Genomic DNA, 16,965 nt, shown 5'->3' on the forward strand with positions numbered 1-16,965 from the left:
ACTGAATTTAAAAAAAATCCAGTTATCTGAGTTTTAGGGAACATGATGATGGCATAGGAAGGTGGAGAAGGGAAGGAAACAGGAGATCGGAGAGTTTCATTTTGAGTTTTGGGTGAAGACTTCAGGTTGGTTCTTGTTTTATTCAAACCGGTTTGTTTATCTCTGAGAAATTATCAGCAGCAGTGGCCCGAAGCAATGCACTGGGGGACCAGCTTCCAAAGGGTAGGGACCCGAACAAGTGTACCGATGTCTGGCGAGGTCTGTGACACGTGTTGCCCAGGGTTCTCTGGCCGCCTGCCTGATATGGGGGAAACAGTGAGCTGGTGACACCGGTTTCCAGCCCCAACCCTAGGTCCTGTGGGTTTTTTGTCAGTGTGTTCTCTGTCTCTCGTCTGGGAGTGTAGTGTGTGTGTCTGTGTGTCTGTGTGTTTAATGCAAAGATTCAAAGTGTTGATACTGGCAAGACCAGAGCTGAGAAACTGGAGGAGAATGGTGGCAGAAGGCAATCGGAGATTCCTCTGACTGCAGACGGTGTGAGCTCTGGGTGTCAGACTCTGTGAGTTTGCAGGGAACTTGGCACTGGAGCAGAGGAGGGTGGGCACAAGCTATAGTTGGGCCTACAGGGTCATGTTTGGAGCGGACTGGGGTGCTGGGAAATGACCAGCAGCAAAGCCAGCACCCCACACCGTTTTGCTTAGGGCAGGAAAGTTCTGCATCTGGGCCTCTCAGCTTCCTTTTGGATCCAGGGTCTGTAGGTGGCATTTCTTGGGATCATGGTGTTCGCGCAAAAGACAAGGGACTCCAGACCCAGCCCTGTAACAGGCCAGGAACCTCTTTGTTCCCCAGCTGGTGCTGCCCAGGAGGCCCCGGTGGCTGAGGGGATAGAGAGGGGGAGGACCTGAGCTGGCCGAGGCGGCCAGGGTGAGGACAGCTTTGAGAGGGTTGCTGAAAGAAACCAGAGATGAGGACACTGAAAAGAGGTGCGACTTTTCACTTTTGAAATAGTCTCCGATTCTCAGGGAGCGGGGAGGTGTGCTGCTGTGTACCCAAGCATTTAGAGAGTGCATCGGGTGGGTGGGGGGGTTACACTCCGGGTGGATTTCAACCCCAAACTGTAATTACATCAAGGAGCAGACAGAAATGGGAAAAGCAGATTAGTGGTGTGGCCCGCTTGGGCCTAGCAGTGGAAGTGGCTCCTGGAGCCCCTGTCAGGCTCGACCTCTGTGCCATGATCCTAGGCAAGGTGGTTCGCCTCCGACCACCCCAAGGAACAGCCAGGACCCTGGGCACCTCGTTTCTGTTCATCTGCTCTTAATGGCCCCCAGGCCACCCCTGGAGAGTTGAGGCTCCTCCGTGCAGCTCAAGGGCTGCTCCCTGTCCTCCCTGCTTCCTCTCAACACTGGCTTCCGCATGTCAGTTCCAGCCTGCAATAGAAGGACCGGACTTTCTTCTCAGCGTGAGGTCTATGCACGTGTGTTGGAGAAAGAGAGTGACCCTAGAGGATACTGCAGGTCGCTGTCATAGGTGGCATTGGTAAGCCCCAGAAGCTAGCTCCCTATCTGCTGCTTTGTCCTGTTTGGTTTGGGGGAGCCCGTGGCCTGGTCCACAGCATCTCCCCAGATACCCTTTTAATCGGGTGAAAGGTGGCCAGAACTTCTAGGTCTTTGGCCCACAAGCCCGTGACCCTTCCTGTCATCCTACTCAGCCCCCTGGGGTGTGACAGTGGCATCCCCAAGTATTGCAAACCCCCGGCTCACCTTTCTCTTCTCCCTGCCCCCCTTCCCTGCACCTGTCAGCTGTTTCATTGACTGTCTGGCTTGGCTGCCACCCATCCTACCTCCCAGGCCAGCTCCTCCCCCGCCCCCCTCCCCCCAGGCCCACACTCCCTCCCTTCCTGTCTCTGCCCACGTCTGTCTCTACCTGCCCGTCGCCGGCACACCTGAGGATCCGAGGCTGCCTAACGGAGTGCGGGGATGGTTCAGGGTGTTTACCAGACAGCAGGGATAAGGTATTAAATCCTGTTGCTGTCTTCCCAGGGCCAGGTTCCTCAGATGGTTTTCCAAATTCCTAATCTCGGTGCCCACATCCCTGCCCAGCCCATGTTTGATGGGAGCTTTCCTTTCCGATTGAAGCTGAACCGAGCAGGATCTGTCGCGAGGCTGGGTCTGGCTTCCCACCGGTGCTCGATGACATGGAGGTCCAGCCCCTTCCTCTCTGGTTCTTCCTTCCTCTCCTCCTTCCTTTCTCTGGGAATCTTAGTGAGTGGGGAGGCCAGGATTCTGCTGCCAGGTGTTCTAGAGCCTTCTTGATTGCCCCTTTCCCCACCAGTTTTGTCTTGCGGGCCACCTGCTGTCATCTAGGGGAGGGAACCCCAGAGTAGGCTTAGTGTCAGAAGCAAGGAGGACCCCACCTTGAGGACGGTCTGCGATGGGAATGAGCAGGTGAACGACAGCCTCTCCCGAGGACAGGACATCGTTCGGATTCTTCCCACTCAGAATACGAAAGGCCAGCGTGGAGTTCTGCTACCACGCTAAACAGCCTGGTTCGCCCTAGGAGACAGTCCGCAAGGCAAACCTGTTCCTCCATGCTGTCTCCACACTGGTTTTGGAGAGGCAGGACTAGGGAGGCTGTGTGTTCCTGGCAGCCCTAGTTAAGCTGGCCTGGCCTCGGGGAGGGGCAACAGGAGGGCTCAGAGACTCCCCAGTGAACGGGGACATTCAGTCACCCGGTGATGTTCACTTTCTGATCTGGGGCAGAGGCGGCCTCCAGGGATCTTCCCTTCTTTGGGACATCCGGGGCTTGTCTCCCATTCCTGCAAACTCTGTCCCCATGCTCAGCCTTCTCTTTTGGAAACTAGGCTAAAGGCGCAGATTAACTTACTCTCCCCATCCACCACCACCCCCAAGGCTGGGAACTTTCTAGGAAGGGAGAGGCAGGACTCTACAGCAACCCTCAGGAACGTCACCGGCGGTGGCAGCCTGGATCTACCCTTCGCGGGTACCTGGGACTGATGGGTGTGTCCTGTCTCTGAGCTGCCACGTGACCTAGACAGACCCTTCCAATTTCAGCTTCTCTTTCCCTAGCTGCAGGCTCCCTCTTCTTTCTCTCCCCTTCTTCCTCCAGGCGGTGGGGAGATGGCTTGGTTTTCCCTCACTCTTCAGGTGATCTACCCTCGATCCTGCTGCAGATTTTCCAGGGGTCCACCCTGTCCCCGTTGCCTGGACAGTCAGCACTGCGCTGGGCTTCTTCTCTCTCCCTTTCTGAGTGCAGGGCACCAACAGGAGCAGAGGGATCTCTGGGGCCTGGCAGAGAGGGGTTTGCAGGGCTGGGGACAGGACAGAGGGTGTGGCACTCTGGGTCCTCAGCCAGGATGCTCACCAGCCAGGCTTCTTCTGTGATCATGCAAGCTAGGCTCCTAATTTTATTTTGGGGTATTCTTTTTCTAGTATGTGTGGGGCAAGGATTAAAAAGTGGAATAGATAAAAAGAGGGCCAAGAAGTTCTGGAAGATGACAGTTGGGCTAGTGGGGAGGAGGAGGAGGAGGAGAAGGAGGAGGAGGAGGGAAGAGGTGAAATTAATTCATTAGAAAAACTTGTTTACTGGCTTTGCTTAGGCACCTCCATTTTAAAAGTCTACGTTTACAATAAGTCGCTAATTAAAATACAAAGTGAAGCAACAGCTATGTTTTTTTTTCCCTTACACTTTAATTGCATGATTTTTTGTGATGTAATTTCTGGAAACACCCAATGTACCTCACAGGGCTGATTGTTTGATAAACTAGAAGCACCTGAAACCAACCCAAAAAATAAATATATAAATCCAAGAGGATCTTAAGGTAGATTGGAAATGACAGAGAACGGCAGACAGCAGGGAACCGAAAATCCATAATAATAATAAGAAAAAAAAACCCTTTTAAGTAAGGACATTTATCCTGCCTAGCCCAAAAGGAGAACTGGTCTGCCCATCTGGGATTGGTGGGGGAGAGGGGGGAGCTGAAATGGAAATGAGACCGAATGGGGTTATCGCTATCTCGCACCCCCTAGTTGGTGCTGTGGAAAAAAACCAAAAACAACTTAGACTCTTCCTTGGTTCCATTTCTTTGCTGGGGCTGCTTCTTTCATCATAGACCTTTCAAGAGGATTTTCATCGTCCCCTTTGTTCTGAGCCTAGATGCAGTCCCAAGAGGGAGCAAACGAAGGCAGTGGCTGCCCCCCGCCCCACCCCGGGAAGAACAAGCCTGTCCATGCTCACAGAGGGAAGACAGGGTGTCCCCAGGCTTGGGCCGCTGGCCAGAGTTCCTGGCTCTCCTAGAACGCAGTGGGAAAGGTGGTCCATAGTAAGAATGGTGTGCACTGTCTCTTGCAGACAGCCCTGTGGCCTGCTGCCTTCTTTAAGATGCAGACCTGGGTGGTGGTTGCAAACCTGCTGAGAAACCTGTTAGGAACTGACTCTGGGGTGGGGCTGGGAGGAACCCGGATCCGGCTGGCAGCCTGGCTGCTGGAGGAGCCTAGGCCCCAGCGTGGTCTGTGGGCACCCCCCCCCCCACAGTGTTGGCATCTGGGCAGTGGGAGCATGAGGGACGGAGGGGAGACGGAGGGGACCCTTGACCTCACCTCCTTCTCTTTCTCCATCTGAAAGTGGGAGGCCCAGTTGGTCAGGGGTCCCAGAGATCTCTCTCTGCACTCCCCACCAGGGGAGGAAGGATTTGCCTCTTTTTTAGGGTCTTAAAAAACACATCTTTCTCCTTGATTATGTAACGCATGCTTATGGCTCATTGGAAAATACAAAGAAAGTGTAAAGAAAATAATTTTAAAATATGCAGTGCGCTTGTTAAACACATGAGCTAGGGGAACAGAGAGACCTGGGTTTGAAACCCAATTTTGCCACCACCCAGCAGGGCGACTTCGGGTGGGTTACTCAAGCTTGCTGAATCCCAGTGTCCTCGCCTATAGAGTGGGGATCGTGGTCGTCTGCAACTTGGAAGTGGGCAGATTCAGAGTGAGGATCCGCATAAAATATTGAGCACCGAGCCTGGCACACAGCGCCCGTAAGCATTCACTATTTCGGTTATTGTAGTTAATAATGATTATTCCATTGCTTTGGGATAATAGGGTTTTAAATTTTTTATTAAGAATTTTTTTTCCGACATCGATGAAATTCTCTGTCTAACCCCGTGCGGCCCAATGCCGTAGCCTCTAGCCACGTGTCGCTGTTTAAATTAAGTCAAATAAAAAAAATTAAGCGCCACCGTCACACCCACTGGACTTCAAGGACTCCGCAGCCACACGTGGCCAGTGGCTGCCCATACTGGACAGCCCCGAAAGTTCTACTAGACCGCATTCTAAACAACAGAGCCATCTGAGTTTTCTTGCTTTGGGTAAATGGGTGTTGATGGCTGCATAGTAGTTTGTAAGGTGGGAATCGCCCTTCTCATTGGCTTGAAGCTATGTTCCTGGGGTGTTGGAGCATCCTCTGGGCTCTGATTGGGCCTGCTGGGGTTGCCCGCTCAGGAGCTGTGGCGCTCTCTGATTGGTGCTAGGCAGCAAGGGGTTCTGGGAGGAGCAGAGCCTTGCCTGCTGATTGGCTTCCGGTGGTGGTGCCAGGGCAAGGGGCGGGGCTCTGCTTGCCCTCAGTTGGCCCTGGCAGAGCAGGAGGAGGCTGCCTCCTCTGAACCCCCAGTGTGTCCCCCTCAGGCTGGCTCATCCACATCGTCACCTCACAGTTCCCAGACCAGGGAGAGGAGGAACGTGCCCGAGGTAGTAAAAACGAGCAATAATGACCCACCCTCCACTGATTGGAGAACCCCAGGTGTACCTCGAAGCCCGCCCCCCCCCCCCGCCGAGACCCCTCCCCCACTCAGGAAGCCCCCAGGGAGCGGGCAACCTTTCTCGGTGGGGATGAATGTTGTGGTTGGGGGTCCCCAGCGCAGGCCTCCTGATCCTAGTGAGGGTCTTCATGCTTCGGGAAGGGCCGGGACTAAAGGTGGGAGTGAGGTGGCAGGGTGGGCGTGCTGGGGGTCCCCGCCCGGGGCCGCTTCAGGAAGACCTCGCGATGGCAGGTGGCATCCTGCAGCGGGCTGCTGGGGGGAGTGTTGGGGTCCCGGGGTCGTGGCCCCAGCCTCTTCTCCAGCGGGGTGGTCCACGCCCCGGTCACGTGGCTGAGGGCCGCGCTCCGGATGGGGGCTGTGGGTGGGCAGGACCCGCTGAGGAAGTGTAATCCCCGGAGCGGTGGGCAAGACAGATAGGCAGAGCCAAAACCGGACCTGCTGATGTGGCCCTTTCTGCTCGCAGCGGATCATAAAATATGGCTCAGATTTTCATTACGGGCTCTATCGATTATCTTCTGGGACGGATGAATTATAGAGAACATTAAATTTTTTTTAAAAAGCAAGTGAGAGAGGAAATATCTGAATGAGTTTGGGTGGTCGATGGCAGAAAGGGCTGAGCCACCAAGCCTGCGTGGCCTCCGTCTCCGGAGCAGGGAGAGGACCAGACCACTCGGCCGGCAGCCTGTGATTCCAGCCTACACCTGCCATTGGGGAAGCCTGTGCTCCCCTTTGCTTCCCTTGCCTGTGCCCCATCCCCTGCAGGGATCTGGCTAGCTTCTGGGAAGGCAGACAGTTGGGCTGTTTGCAGGGCTCCGACCCAGAAGAAAGACCTTTCCCAGGCTTTGGGCTTCTGTGGCTGGGAGGCGCTGCTCTGTTCCCTCCAGGGAGGTCTTGATTCTAGACGTGCCCGCGTGGGCACTGGGGAGATCCAGAGGGCCTCCTTTAGTCAGGACTGGATGGGAACTCCGGAAGAACGTGACCACCTCAGCTTTCCCCTGCTGCTTGTCTTTCCATCTGCAGTCCCTGGCTTGGAAATTTTCTGTTTTCCCTTTGGAAGCTTGAGAGAAACATGTCTGGGTCCCACTGCTGTGCACCCAGGGGTCCAGTCTGGAAAGAGAACCTCCTGGAAGCCCATCCCTCCCTCGCTCCCTCCCCAACTCCTTCCCCCTGCCTCTCCTTGTCAAGCAGTATGGTGCAAAGGTGGCCGACAGGCCTGGGTTCAATCCGCTTCTGAGTGTGTGACCTTGGGTGGGTCACATCCCTCCCTGAGTCTTAGCTCCTCAGCTCTCCAGTCGAGATGATAACCCACCTCGTTGGGTTCTTGTGATGATGATACGTATTAATGGGTTAAAATCCTTAGTATGTACTACTTAATAAACATCAACTGTTATTTTCCTGCACTGCAGCAGAGTCTGGAGACCCTTATCCCCGCCTTCATTTAGCCTTTTTGATTTATGATTCCATTTTACAGATGGGGAAACTGAGGCACAGAGAGGTTAAAGTCAGTTGCCCCAGGTCACCCAAATTGTAAATGGCAGAGCCTGGATTCCTGACTGACGGCCTGGCTCCAGGGCTTGTACACTAAACTCCCGTGTCGTGTTGTCCCCAGGATCTGGCAGGGGTGGCCCCCGTGCATGTGCCTGCACGTGTGCGCTCACGTGAGCTACAAGAGCCCTGCCATCATGGTGGTCTCCTGCCAGCCCTTCCTCCTGACCCTCCACACTTCATGGGGCTCCTTCGGATCATCGGGAAGCCCAGCATTTTCTGGGGCCCTGTTCTGCGTGGAGTGTCCTCTCCCTACCGCTGCACCATCCCCCTCATCCTGGCTTCACCTAGGCTGCCCTGAAAAGGTGGTGGTTTCCATGGATATCCGGCTCCCTCTGGCGACACGCCCTTTTTGTAGAACTCTGTTCCCTTGAGTTGATTGTCTTTGGCACACAGCTCTGTAAACTCATCCAACAATTAAAGGGGGGAGGGGCGGAACAAAAAGGAGACGGATAGTAACTGGGGTGAGCGAGGCAGGAGGGGCGTCCGGGGCGTGGATCCCCTCCCTCTCCCCCGTCGGCAGCAGGACAGCACCTTAAGTGTCACATAAGCAGCTGGCCCGGAGTTCCGCTTGCGGGGTTCTGAGAATTCAGAACTCCGAGTTTCCTTCCATTTGCGCTGCGCTCTTGTCCCTCCTTATTTCTCCCTTAGAAATCGAGGGGCCCATCCGCAGAGCCAACGTAGCCATCTCCGGTGGCCACCCGAAGTGCTGAGACGCCAGCTCGGACCAATTTGAATATTTGCTGCCCTTGTTTTGGTTAATTGTGTATGTGTTTGCTCTGTTTGTGTACCATCAAATACCTTCTGCTTTGGGCGGACCCGTCGTAGGCTGTGTGAGATCACAGATGAAAAATGCAGTGAAAAACACTTTCGTGCCACAACACATCATGTAGGATTTTTGTATTAAGATGTGGATTTTTTTATTGTTTTTTTTTCCCCCTTTTCCATACAGCCTGAAGTTGGGCAATGTACACGTCTGTGTTTTTGTTTTCACTCCCAGTGGTTTATGAAATCTGCTCATTAGGGCTCTGTCCTGCCCCCATCCTGGCCTGATCTTTCAACCCTTTATCCTCGGGTGTAGATCTTTCCCCGTCGCCTCCTGTTGTCTTCTTTCCTTTGGGGAGATGCTGGGTACCCTCACTATATGCATTCACCCAGATGAAAATCAGAAGTTCCTGTGTCCCTGCTTCTCAATCCCACATCTCCGTGGCAGAGGGGCCTGGTAATAGGAGGTCCCTGTGTGGAGGAGGCAGCAGAAATCTCTGTGCCCTTTACCCCCCCTACTGCTCATTCCCCACGGTGAAGCCCCTTAGCTTGCCCCCCCCCCCCCTTGCTGGTTTGGAGAGAAGAAATGGAAGCTGTTGCATTCCCACAGAACCTTCTGACTCAGAGCAGCCTTCTTCTGGGTGGCCTTCCTGTCCCCATCTCACCAAATGACAGCAGTGGGCGGCTCAGCCCCTTTCCCCTCCAGGAGGCCATGCCCTTGGCTGGGACCCATTTACCAAGTAGGTTCAGGTGTTTCTCCTGCTCCCCAGTTACCTCCCTATAGGCCTCACCTGCCCCCATTCACAGCCCAGCCAGAAGGAAGCACGTAAGCATGACCTTTGTCTTCCCTCTGGCTGTGACCTCTGGGTGCTTCCTGCTGGCTCTAGGGGGTTTGAGGGAGAACTGTCTAGGGGCAGGAGGACTGAGATCCAGGAGCAGAAAAAGCCTTAGGTATGGGTCGCTGCTGAGACCAGGGGTGGGGACAGAGGGGAACTTTCATGTGAGTTGGGCCTGGGAGCCTGTCAGCCCTGAGTCCAGGCCCGAGCTGTGTGACCTTTGGCAAGTCACTTCATATCTCCGTGCCTCCCTTCCCTAATCAATCCACGGGGACTCTAATCCTTCCTACCTTGCGTTGTAAAGATTTGGCGAGATCACACGTGTAGAACACTTAGCACGGGGCTTGGTGAATAGAAGGCATCACGTGGGCCTGTTGGCAGAGGGTGAAAACTTCTCAGCTGGTGTGCCCTGCACTCCCGGCATGCTCTCCGTCACATAGTAACTGCTCAGTCCGTTCTCACTGGCATCAGTCGGAGGAGGATCGGGTCACCAAGCACTCCCCTTGAACCTGGGAGTTGTTCGTTCGCAGTGCTAATGGAGGAACGAGAAGATCTAGATGTGGGTGGGGGCTTAGGGGAACCAGAGGGAGTGGAGCAGGAAAAACGGCCCGTGGAGTGTTCTGTCATTAGAGAGGGAGGAAGCTGCGCCGGGCCCATCTGATTGTGACGTGAGATCAGGGACATGAGTTGAGTTCTGCAAACACCTACGCTGCCCACCGTGGGCCAGCTGTTGTGCTAAATGCTGCCTGTGGACACAAAGATAATTAGGACCTGGTCTCTGCCCTTGAGGAGTTAAAAACCCAATGGTGGGGACAGACTCATGAACAAATTGCTTTAGTCCCGTACAGATTTAAATGCCACAGTGAAGGATGCGTGAGGAACAGAGCAGAGAAGTATATGGGCCTGCTTGGAGCGGATTCTGGAAGGTTACCTTGAAGAAGTGTGGAAGGAGAAGGTGGTGGGAGTGGAGAAGTTTCTGGAGCGCTCTTAGCACCTTGCCCCTCCCTTGGGGATGCCCTACCACAGCTGCTAGGTAGGAGGGAAGAAGGTGTGAGGAAATGGGGCCCTGGAGAGGTCTATAGTGGCCTGACTGTGACTCAGACCCAGGTCTTCTGATTCTCGGCCCAGTGTTATTTCTGTACCTGCACATGGCTTCTCACCCCTTCACCCCAGAGCCGCTGGCCAGAGAGCTCTGTCCTCTGGGCTCTCTACCTACTGACCGAGATTCCTGCTGCCACCATGGCCCCGGGGGCCTGTACCGTGGGAGGGCCCCGTCCATGGCAGGCCCCGAGGCCTGTGCCCTGGTTTGGTAAATAGGTCAGGCCACTTGCTTGGGGACAGTCCCTGAGCAAGGCCGCACCCTGGCAGGGCTGGAGGATGGCAGGAATGGGGAAGACTGAGGAGGAGGGGGAGAAGAGCCCTGGCCACACCCTTTCTTCATTTGTTCTTGCTGCTAAGGTGAGAAGCTCCCTCTGCCCTGGGTAGGCCCCTACCTCAGCTGGAAGAGGCCAGACAAGGGCCCCGCCAGGGTCTAGAAACCTCTCTTCTCCTGTAACTAGAATCCCCTTCTGAGCCAGGGCATAAGAGCCTAGTATCGTTCACATTCCCATTTGTGTGTGGTCAGGCTCTGGTCTTTCTTTTTTTTAAATTATTTTTTATTTATTGGTTTGACAGAGAGAGAGAGATCACAAGTAGGCAGAGAGGCAGGCAGACACAGAGAGGGAAGCAGGCTCCCTGCTGAGCAGAGAGCCCGATGCGGGGCTCAATCCAAGGGTCCTGGGACCATGACCTGAACCAAAGGCTTAACCCACTGAACCACCCAGTGCCCCCAGGGTCTGGTCTTTCTAGAAAGCTCCTTGCCAGGAGTCAGGGAGCTGGGAGTGCTTTTCTTGACCTTTTCCCTGGGAAATGTGTATGTCTGCAAGGGGAGAGTGTGGGCCACCTGTACAAGATGTTGGCTTTCAGGAGAGTCGGGGGCCGTTCTGATGGCATATTGGAATGGTGCTGGAGCCCCCCCCCCCCCACAGCCCAAGAACATTCTGGGGGCAGGGAGCTGGCGGTGGTCTGAGGCACCCCTTTCTCTCTGGCTTGGAGATACTTGGATGGTGGGTGGGCTGCCCAGAGCTCTGGAGGATTCTGGACCAACAGGCAGGGGAATGTCAGAGCCCAGAAGAGTAAGTCTCCCAGTGGCCCTGAAGTTCCCATTAAAGTGTTTTTTCCTCTTTTTTAAAGAAAAAAATATTCCCAAACTGGAAAACAAAGGAAATCCACTTCCCCCAAATCACACGAAACTCACATTAGGGGCCTGGCGGGAATCCATGGAAACCAGGAAACCCGCTGTTAACCCTGTATGGTGCCGAAGGGTGGGGTGGGAGCTAGGCTGATTCAAGCCCCAGGGCCACTGTCACTGGCCCATCACGGTGGCAGTGCCCCAGAGCAGAGGCAGGGGGGAGCTGCTGCTGAGACCTCTCGCCTTCACAGCCCAACCACCCCTTCCACTCTGGGCCCAACCTTGGGAGATAGGAGAGGAGGGGTTCCTGCCCTCCAGGGAGGCTCGGGGATCCAAGGGCTGGGTCATGTTGGAGAACCTACTGCTCGTTGCCCACACCACACCACACCGTCGAGTCAGGCTGAGCCCACTCACACGCTCTGGGAGCACATAGGCACCCTGGACGCTGCCATCCCCCAGCCAAGGAGGGGAAGGAAGGGACCGGAATTTCAGCCACCACCCTCCCTGATGCCAACCCCATGTGCAAGGGGGGTGGGTGTGGGAGCAGATAGAGAACCCCCTTGGGGATTCCACACCCCACTCCCATCCATGCGGCCGGACCTCTGGGCCTGGAAGCTTGTGCACCGAGGTCAGGTGCTGTGCTTGTGTTTGAACGCGCACTGGCCGATTTTTCTAAAAAGGCTGAAAATATTTACAGATTTGAAGTTGAAACGCAAACAGGAAAAGCCCTTTAAAAAGTGAGTGTAGTGGATATTCAAAACAGGAATCACCATGGAAACACCACAATATTTGCTTAAATTGACACAAAGGTTGCCGGTAGCAGGGCACCAACTTTCTTTGGCCACATTTTTTTGGCCCGCCACCTATGACACGAATCTCCGCAGCCCCTCTCGGTATGTGCCTGCGTCCTCTGTTCTGTTCAGTGGGGATGAGATGGCACGGGGCCAGCACGGATGGCGGGGAGTTGGCGGCGGGGGGACAGAAGAAACCAAACTGACCATCCGGGGTCGTTGCAGAGACACCTGTCGATTCCGTTTTTAGAGACTCCCACACGGCCACTGGGGGGTCATGAGAGCAGCTGGGAGCTGGTCTGGGGAAAGTCTGGAGGGAGTGGAGACTGGAGAGCCCAAGGCTTCGTGCGGTTGCGTGGCTCTGATCCAGGGTCCGCGCGATCCATTATCAGGCTGACCTTCCCCCTGGGGCGCAGAGCCTTGGGTGCGATCCCTCTGTTACCAGCCGGGGTGGCATCTGATCGGCCTATCATGGTTCCTACCTGTCTGATTCTTTTTGTTCAGTGGCACAGCTGCTTAGCGATTGGCTAGTGATTGTGCAAAGGGGGCCCTGGTCGTCGGGTCGATCACGGATGTAGCATGGCGATGCAGTCTGCTGACTGGCAGGCAGAGTCCGAGGCTCTCTTACCAGCAACTGCTGGCAGGTTACGGTGTGAGATGTTGGCATCATGCCATCTGTTGTCCTCTTCTCTGGAATAGTTTTGTGGGTCTCCACTGTAGCCTAATAATCTGCTCTCCCTCTTCATTCTGGTAGGCAAACAGAACTCGTTGACTGAAGGCAAAGACTCCTTCCATCTCACCTGCCCTTTCAGCCGCCACGGTTGTCGACCCCCTCCCATAGAAGGGGATCCTGTAACCCCAGCATTGGAGTGGACTTCGGACACCGGCCTCTTGGGATGCAAAGGTAGCTGCTCCTGATGCCCAGGATATGGCTGGGAAATGGGGGCGGAGGCAGTGCTTGGCCAGTTTGGGGCTTCCTTCTTAGGAGAGGGCACAAGGAGGCCCTTCTCGGAGGGTTCTGACCTGGATGGTGGCAGCTCAGGCACCCTAGGTGAAAATAAGAAGATGTAGGATTGAGGCCAGAGCCCTGGCCTAGGAACAGGACCAGGCGTATTGGCCCTGCCTTTGACATTGAGTCTCTGCTTTCTTCCCTCCAGATCTGGTTTGGCCGTGGGTAAAATAAGGATATTAGAATAACTGGCCTTGGGCGCCTGGGTGGCTCAGTGGGTTAAGCCGCTGCCTTCGGCTCAGGTCATGATCTCAGGGTCCTGGGATCGAGGCCCGCATCGGGCTCTCTGCTCAGCAGGGAGCCTGCTTCCCTCTCTCTCTCTCTCTGCCTGCCTCTCCATCTACTTGTGATCTCTCTCTGTCAAATAAATAAATAAAAATCTTTAAAAAAAAAAAAAAAAAAGAATAACTGGCCTTTAAAATCCTCCCAACATTACCAGTGTATGACATTGAATGGTGCCAGTAGCACGCGGGTGCTGTAGGCGAGGCCTGTGCCCTAGCAGACAGCACTCCTGGAGCTAAGTGTTGGGTCATTTCTGTGCATCCTCTCTGGGAGCCATAGTTCTGGTCCGTCTGCATGTCCAGAGGCCACAGAGCTGCTCTGAGCTCAGGTGTGACTTGTGGGAGCTCTTATGGGTGGTCCTGCAGCCCAGGCAGGACTTTCCTGAGAGGAGAAGCCACAGGTGTCTTTTTTTTTCCCCCCTAGAGATTTTATTCATTTATTGAGAGAGAGAGAGAGAGAGAGAGAGAGAGAGAGTGTGTGTGTGTGTGTGTGTGTATGCAAGCCCAGGGAGGGGCGGAGGAAGAGAGAGAATCTCAAGCAGACTCTGCTGGGCACACAGCCCGGAGCCCAGTGCTGGGCTCGATCCTAAGGCCCTGACATCACGACCTGAGCCGAAATCAAGAGTCTGATGCTCAACCAGCTGAGCCACCCAGGCACATCCCGCAGGTGTCTTTTGATCCGGGCTCGGAAATTGCCCCTCACGGAAAGCCGGTCCCTTACAGCAGGGAAGGGTCGTCTGTGAGGCCGGGGCCATCAGACATCTCCCTGCAGGCAGCAGACTTGGCGGGTTTTGTGGTGGGAGGTTGCCACACGGCAGGCGACTTACCATGCATTGGTCCTTGTTCAGTGTTCCCTTGGGATCCCAAGGAAGCCAGTCCAGAGGGGTTGGGGGCTGATGAAGTTGATGGGCATGGTGTTAGGACAGGGGCCAAGGTGGAGGGTCTAGAAAATGGCAGGGAGGGCAAGGCTGTAAGCCACTCCTTCTGTGTGCGCCGGACGGGAGTCAGTAGCCCCAACTTACTTACCAGTCCCGTCCCTCCCCGTGGGGACCATGGGCAGGTGTGTCTTGCCCCTCCCTCCGTGGCCAGGCTCTGCAACTCTGGACTTTGAACTTCCAGGGAGGAAGCACTTGGCAGTGATGGGTGCATTGGTGCCCACTGGGGTTTGAGAGGTCCCTGAAGCTGTGGGCCTGCTTCGTTCCGGGCCATGCCTCCTCAGGGACCAGCAGAAGCCTTGGATACAGAGCAGGGATTTGCAAATCAGATGTAAATGTCGCCTTGGGTTACTGCAGTGGAGCAACTGGGTGGCCGAGACTCTCCTTCCTGGTGTCTAGAATGTAATCACACGCCGGGAGTTGGTCCGTCCGCATTTAAGATGTGCCACCATTGTCCTCTGATGGCAGTGTCGAGACTCTTGGCGTCTCGGTCTTGCTGGGTGTTTGGCATGAGCACCTGGATGGCTCTACACTTCTTGGGTCCTTCTTGCCTGACTCGGCACCTCTGATGATCAGGGGTCCTGGGAAAGAAGGCCCATGTGTCTTCGAGCCTCTGGCTGGCCTCCCAGGCCCCACCTGGGCCCAACCCACGAGCAGGTTGCCAAAGTGCATGTGGCCCCCCTTTGAAGGGGGAATGTTGCCTGTTCTGTTCTCAGTGGCAGGCTTTTTGTTTTCTTCGTTCCCTCAGCAAAACATGCCTATTAGTTTTTCCCTTTCTGAAGTTTCCACTCACTGTTGACTCCCAGGGGCCAGGCTGGCCTAGGGGACGGGCTTCACGAGTCCTGTGGGGCTCCCGCATCCTGGCATCGGCCGTCTAAGGCTTCATAATAAAGCTTGGGAACTCCGAGGGCCCTGAGAAGGAATGTCGTGGCTAAGCCGCTCTGCATTCGCCCACCTCTTCCCAGGGACTGGGTTTGGCCACAGGCCCGTGTCCTCTGGGACAGGACTGACCCATGGTCTCAGAAGGGTCCTTCCTCACCACCCTGGAGTGTGGGCCAGGAGCAAGTCTACACTCGGGCCCTGTCCACAGGCCTGATCCTGTCTAGTTCAGACTCTCCCCATTTCTGGCTGTGCCGCGTAAGATCTGGTTATATTTAATCAACAGAAACCGAGGGCCTGTTGTCTTCCAGTCATTAGGAGTAGAGTGGAGAAAACAGTTCTGACTCTTATGGACATCACTCGGATGTCCCTAGTGGCCCTTTTGAGGAGGTGACAGGCAGCTAAGATGGAAGGAGAGGAAGTAGACAGCCATCGGAGGAGCAGGTAGAATAATCCAAAAAGAAAACAACTGGTCAAAAGGTCCTGAGGTGGTCTGAGCTCAGTACATTTGGTAACAGACGGGAAGGTCCTGGTGGCCGGGACGGGGACCTGGTTTGTAGGTGTCACTGAGCCCAGGCAAGCTGGCGTTTTATTCTTCAGGTGACAGGAAGCCCCTGGAGGGTTTTCAGCACGGAGGAAAGCAATCTGGGTTTTGCTTTGAAAACTGGCTGGGGCTGCAGTGGGAAGACTGGATTGCACAGGGGATGGGGAGAAAGCAGGAGGCCCAAGGGGAGGCTGCTATGGGCGCTGACACCAGGAGGTGGGCCGCCCTGAAGGGCTCAGGGTCCATGCGTTGAGAGGGAGAGTGAGTAGCACTTGCTCTGGGAGCGAACAGTGAAGAGAGGAGCCAGGCCAGCCCCAGCTTCCAGGCGCCCCGATGTCGCCCCGCATCTCCTCCCCTCTCTTGCCCCCACCCTGCCAGTGCCAGGAACTTCCCAGGCCTTTCAGAGGCCTTGTGTTTTGTGGATTAGGGAGAAGCACCACCCGGGGCCCGGGGCTGGTTGCTGAGAGAGCGTGGTTGAGTGGGTTAGGCACATCTTGGCCCGCACTGTGCAGAGGGAAGGCCAGAGGCCCGCTCATCTCTGGCATCATTTTCAGCTGGGATTTCCAAGCTCGCCATCCTTTTGGCCCCGAAGACTGCACTGGAGCCTGGTTTGTGCCTCTGCTCCGTGGGATCGGTGCTGGGTCTGAGGTTGGGTCTAGTTCATACTACTCTTGTTACTGTGGTCTTGAACAGGATCTGTGTTCTCAAGGGCTGAGCATCTGCGTACCCTCCCCCAGGCCTCCGGTCACCCAGGACCGAGGAAAGGATTTGTCTAAGACCTCATTTCCGCTGGGGCCATCTCAGCTTCCAGCCCCAGCATATGGGCAGAGATCCTGGCAGTCCTTGCATGTGGCAAGTCTTTTCACAATTCCGGGTGTGGATTCCCATGGGTACCCCCATAAGATTTGATTTGGGCCACTGTCCCTTTTCTCTGGGCCTCTGATACAAGGCTCGACGCTCCTGGGTCTTGGTATCATCTGCTGGGGCTCAGGTGAGACAGGCAACCCCAAACAGTGATGCTATCACAAGGAAGTGACCCTGGGCCCTCCTTGCTGAGTGTCACGCATCCCAAACAGCAAGCCAGAGGTCTGGCGGGAGGGAGCACGGAGCTGTCACAGCCGGCTGCGGGGGCCCCAGTGAGTACTTGCCCATGTTGGCAACATATTCCCAGCCATATGGGCCAGCTCAGCCCTCCAGGAAAGCTCTGGAGGCTTGACCTCCAGGGGGAGTGACAGGAGGGAGCATAAGGGCACGCTGGTGACATCTCGCAGAGGGTGACAGGGATGTCCCAAGCGGGCAGCTGGTGCCTCCGCCTGGCTCCGA

The 16,965-nt window shown here is 55.4% G+C and overlaps 1 protein-coding gene across 1 annotated transcript in view; it reads left to right on the plus strand.

The window, feature by feature from the left end:
• CASZ1 (castor zinc finger 1) overlaps positions 1 to 16,965 on the plus strand; it is a 145,600-nt gene that overhangs the window by 19,854 nt on the left and 108,781 nt on the right. The window contains exon 2 of the mRNA XM_047724984.1: positions 12,749 to 12,898. The gene's annotated coding sequence lies outside the window, so the exon portion shown is untranslated. The remainder of the gene's footprint in view (positions 1 to 12,748; positions 12,899 to 16,965) is intronic.

The sequence above is a fragment of the Lutra lutra genome, chromosome 4 (assembly GCF_902655055.1).
Source record: "Lutra lutra chromosome 4, mLutLut1.2, whole genome shotgun sequence".
NCBI classification, from domain to species: Eukaryota; Metazoa; Chordata; class Mammalia; order Carnivora; family Mustelidae; genus Lutra; species Lutra lutra.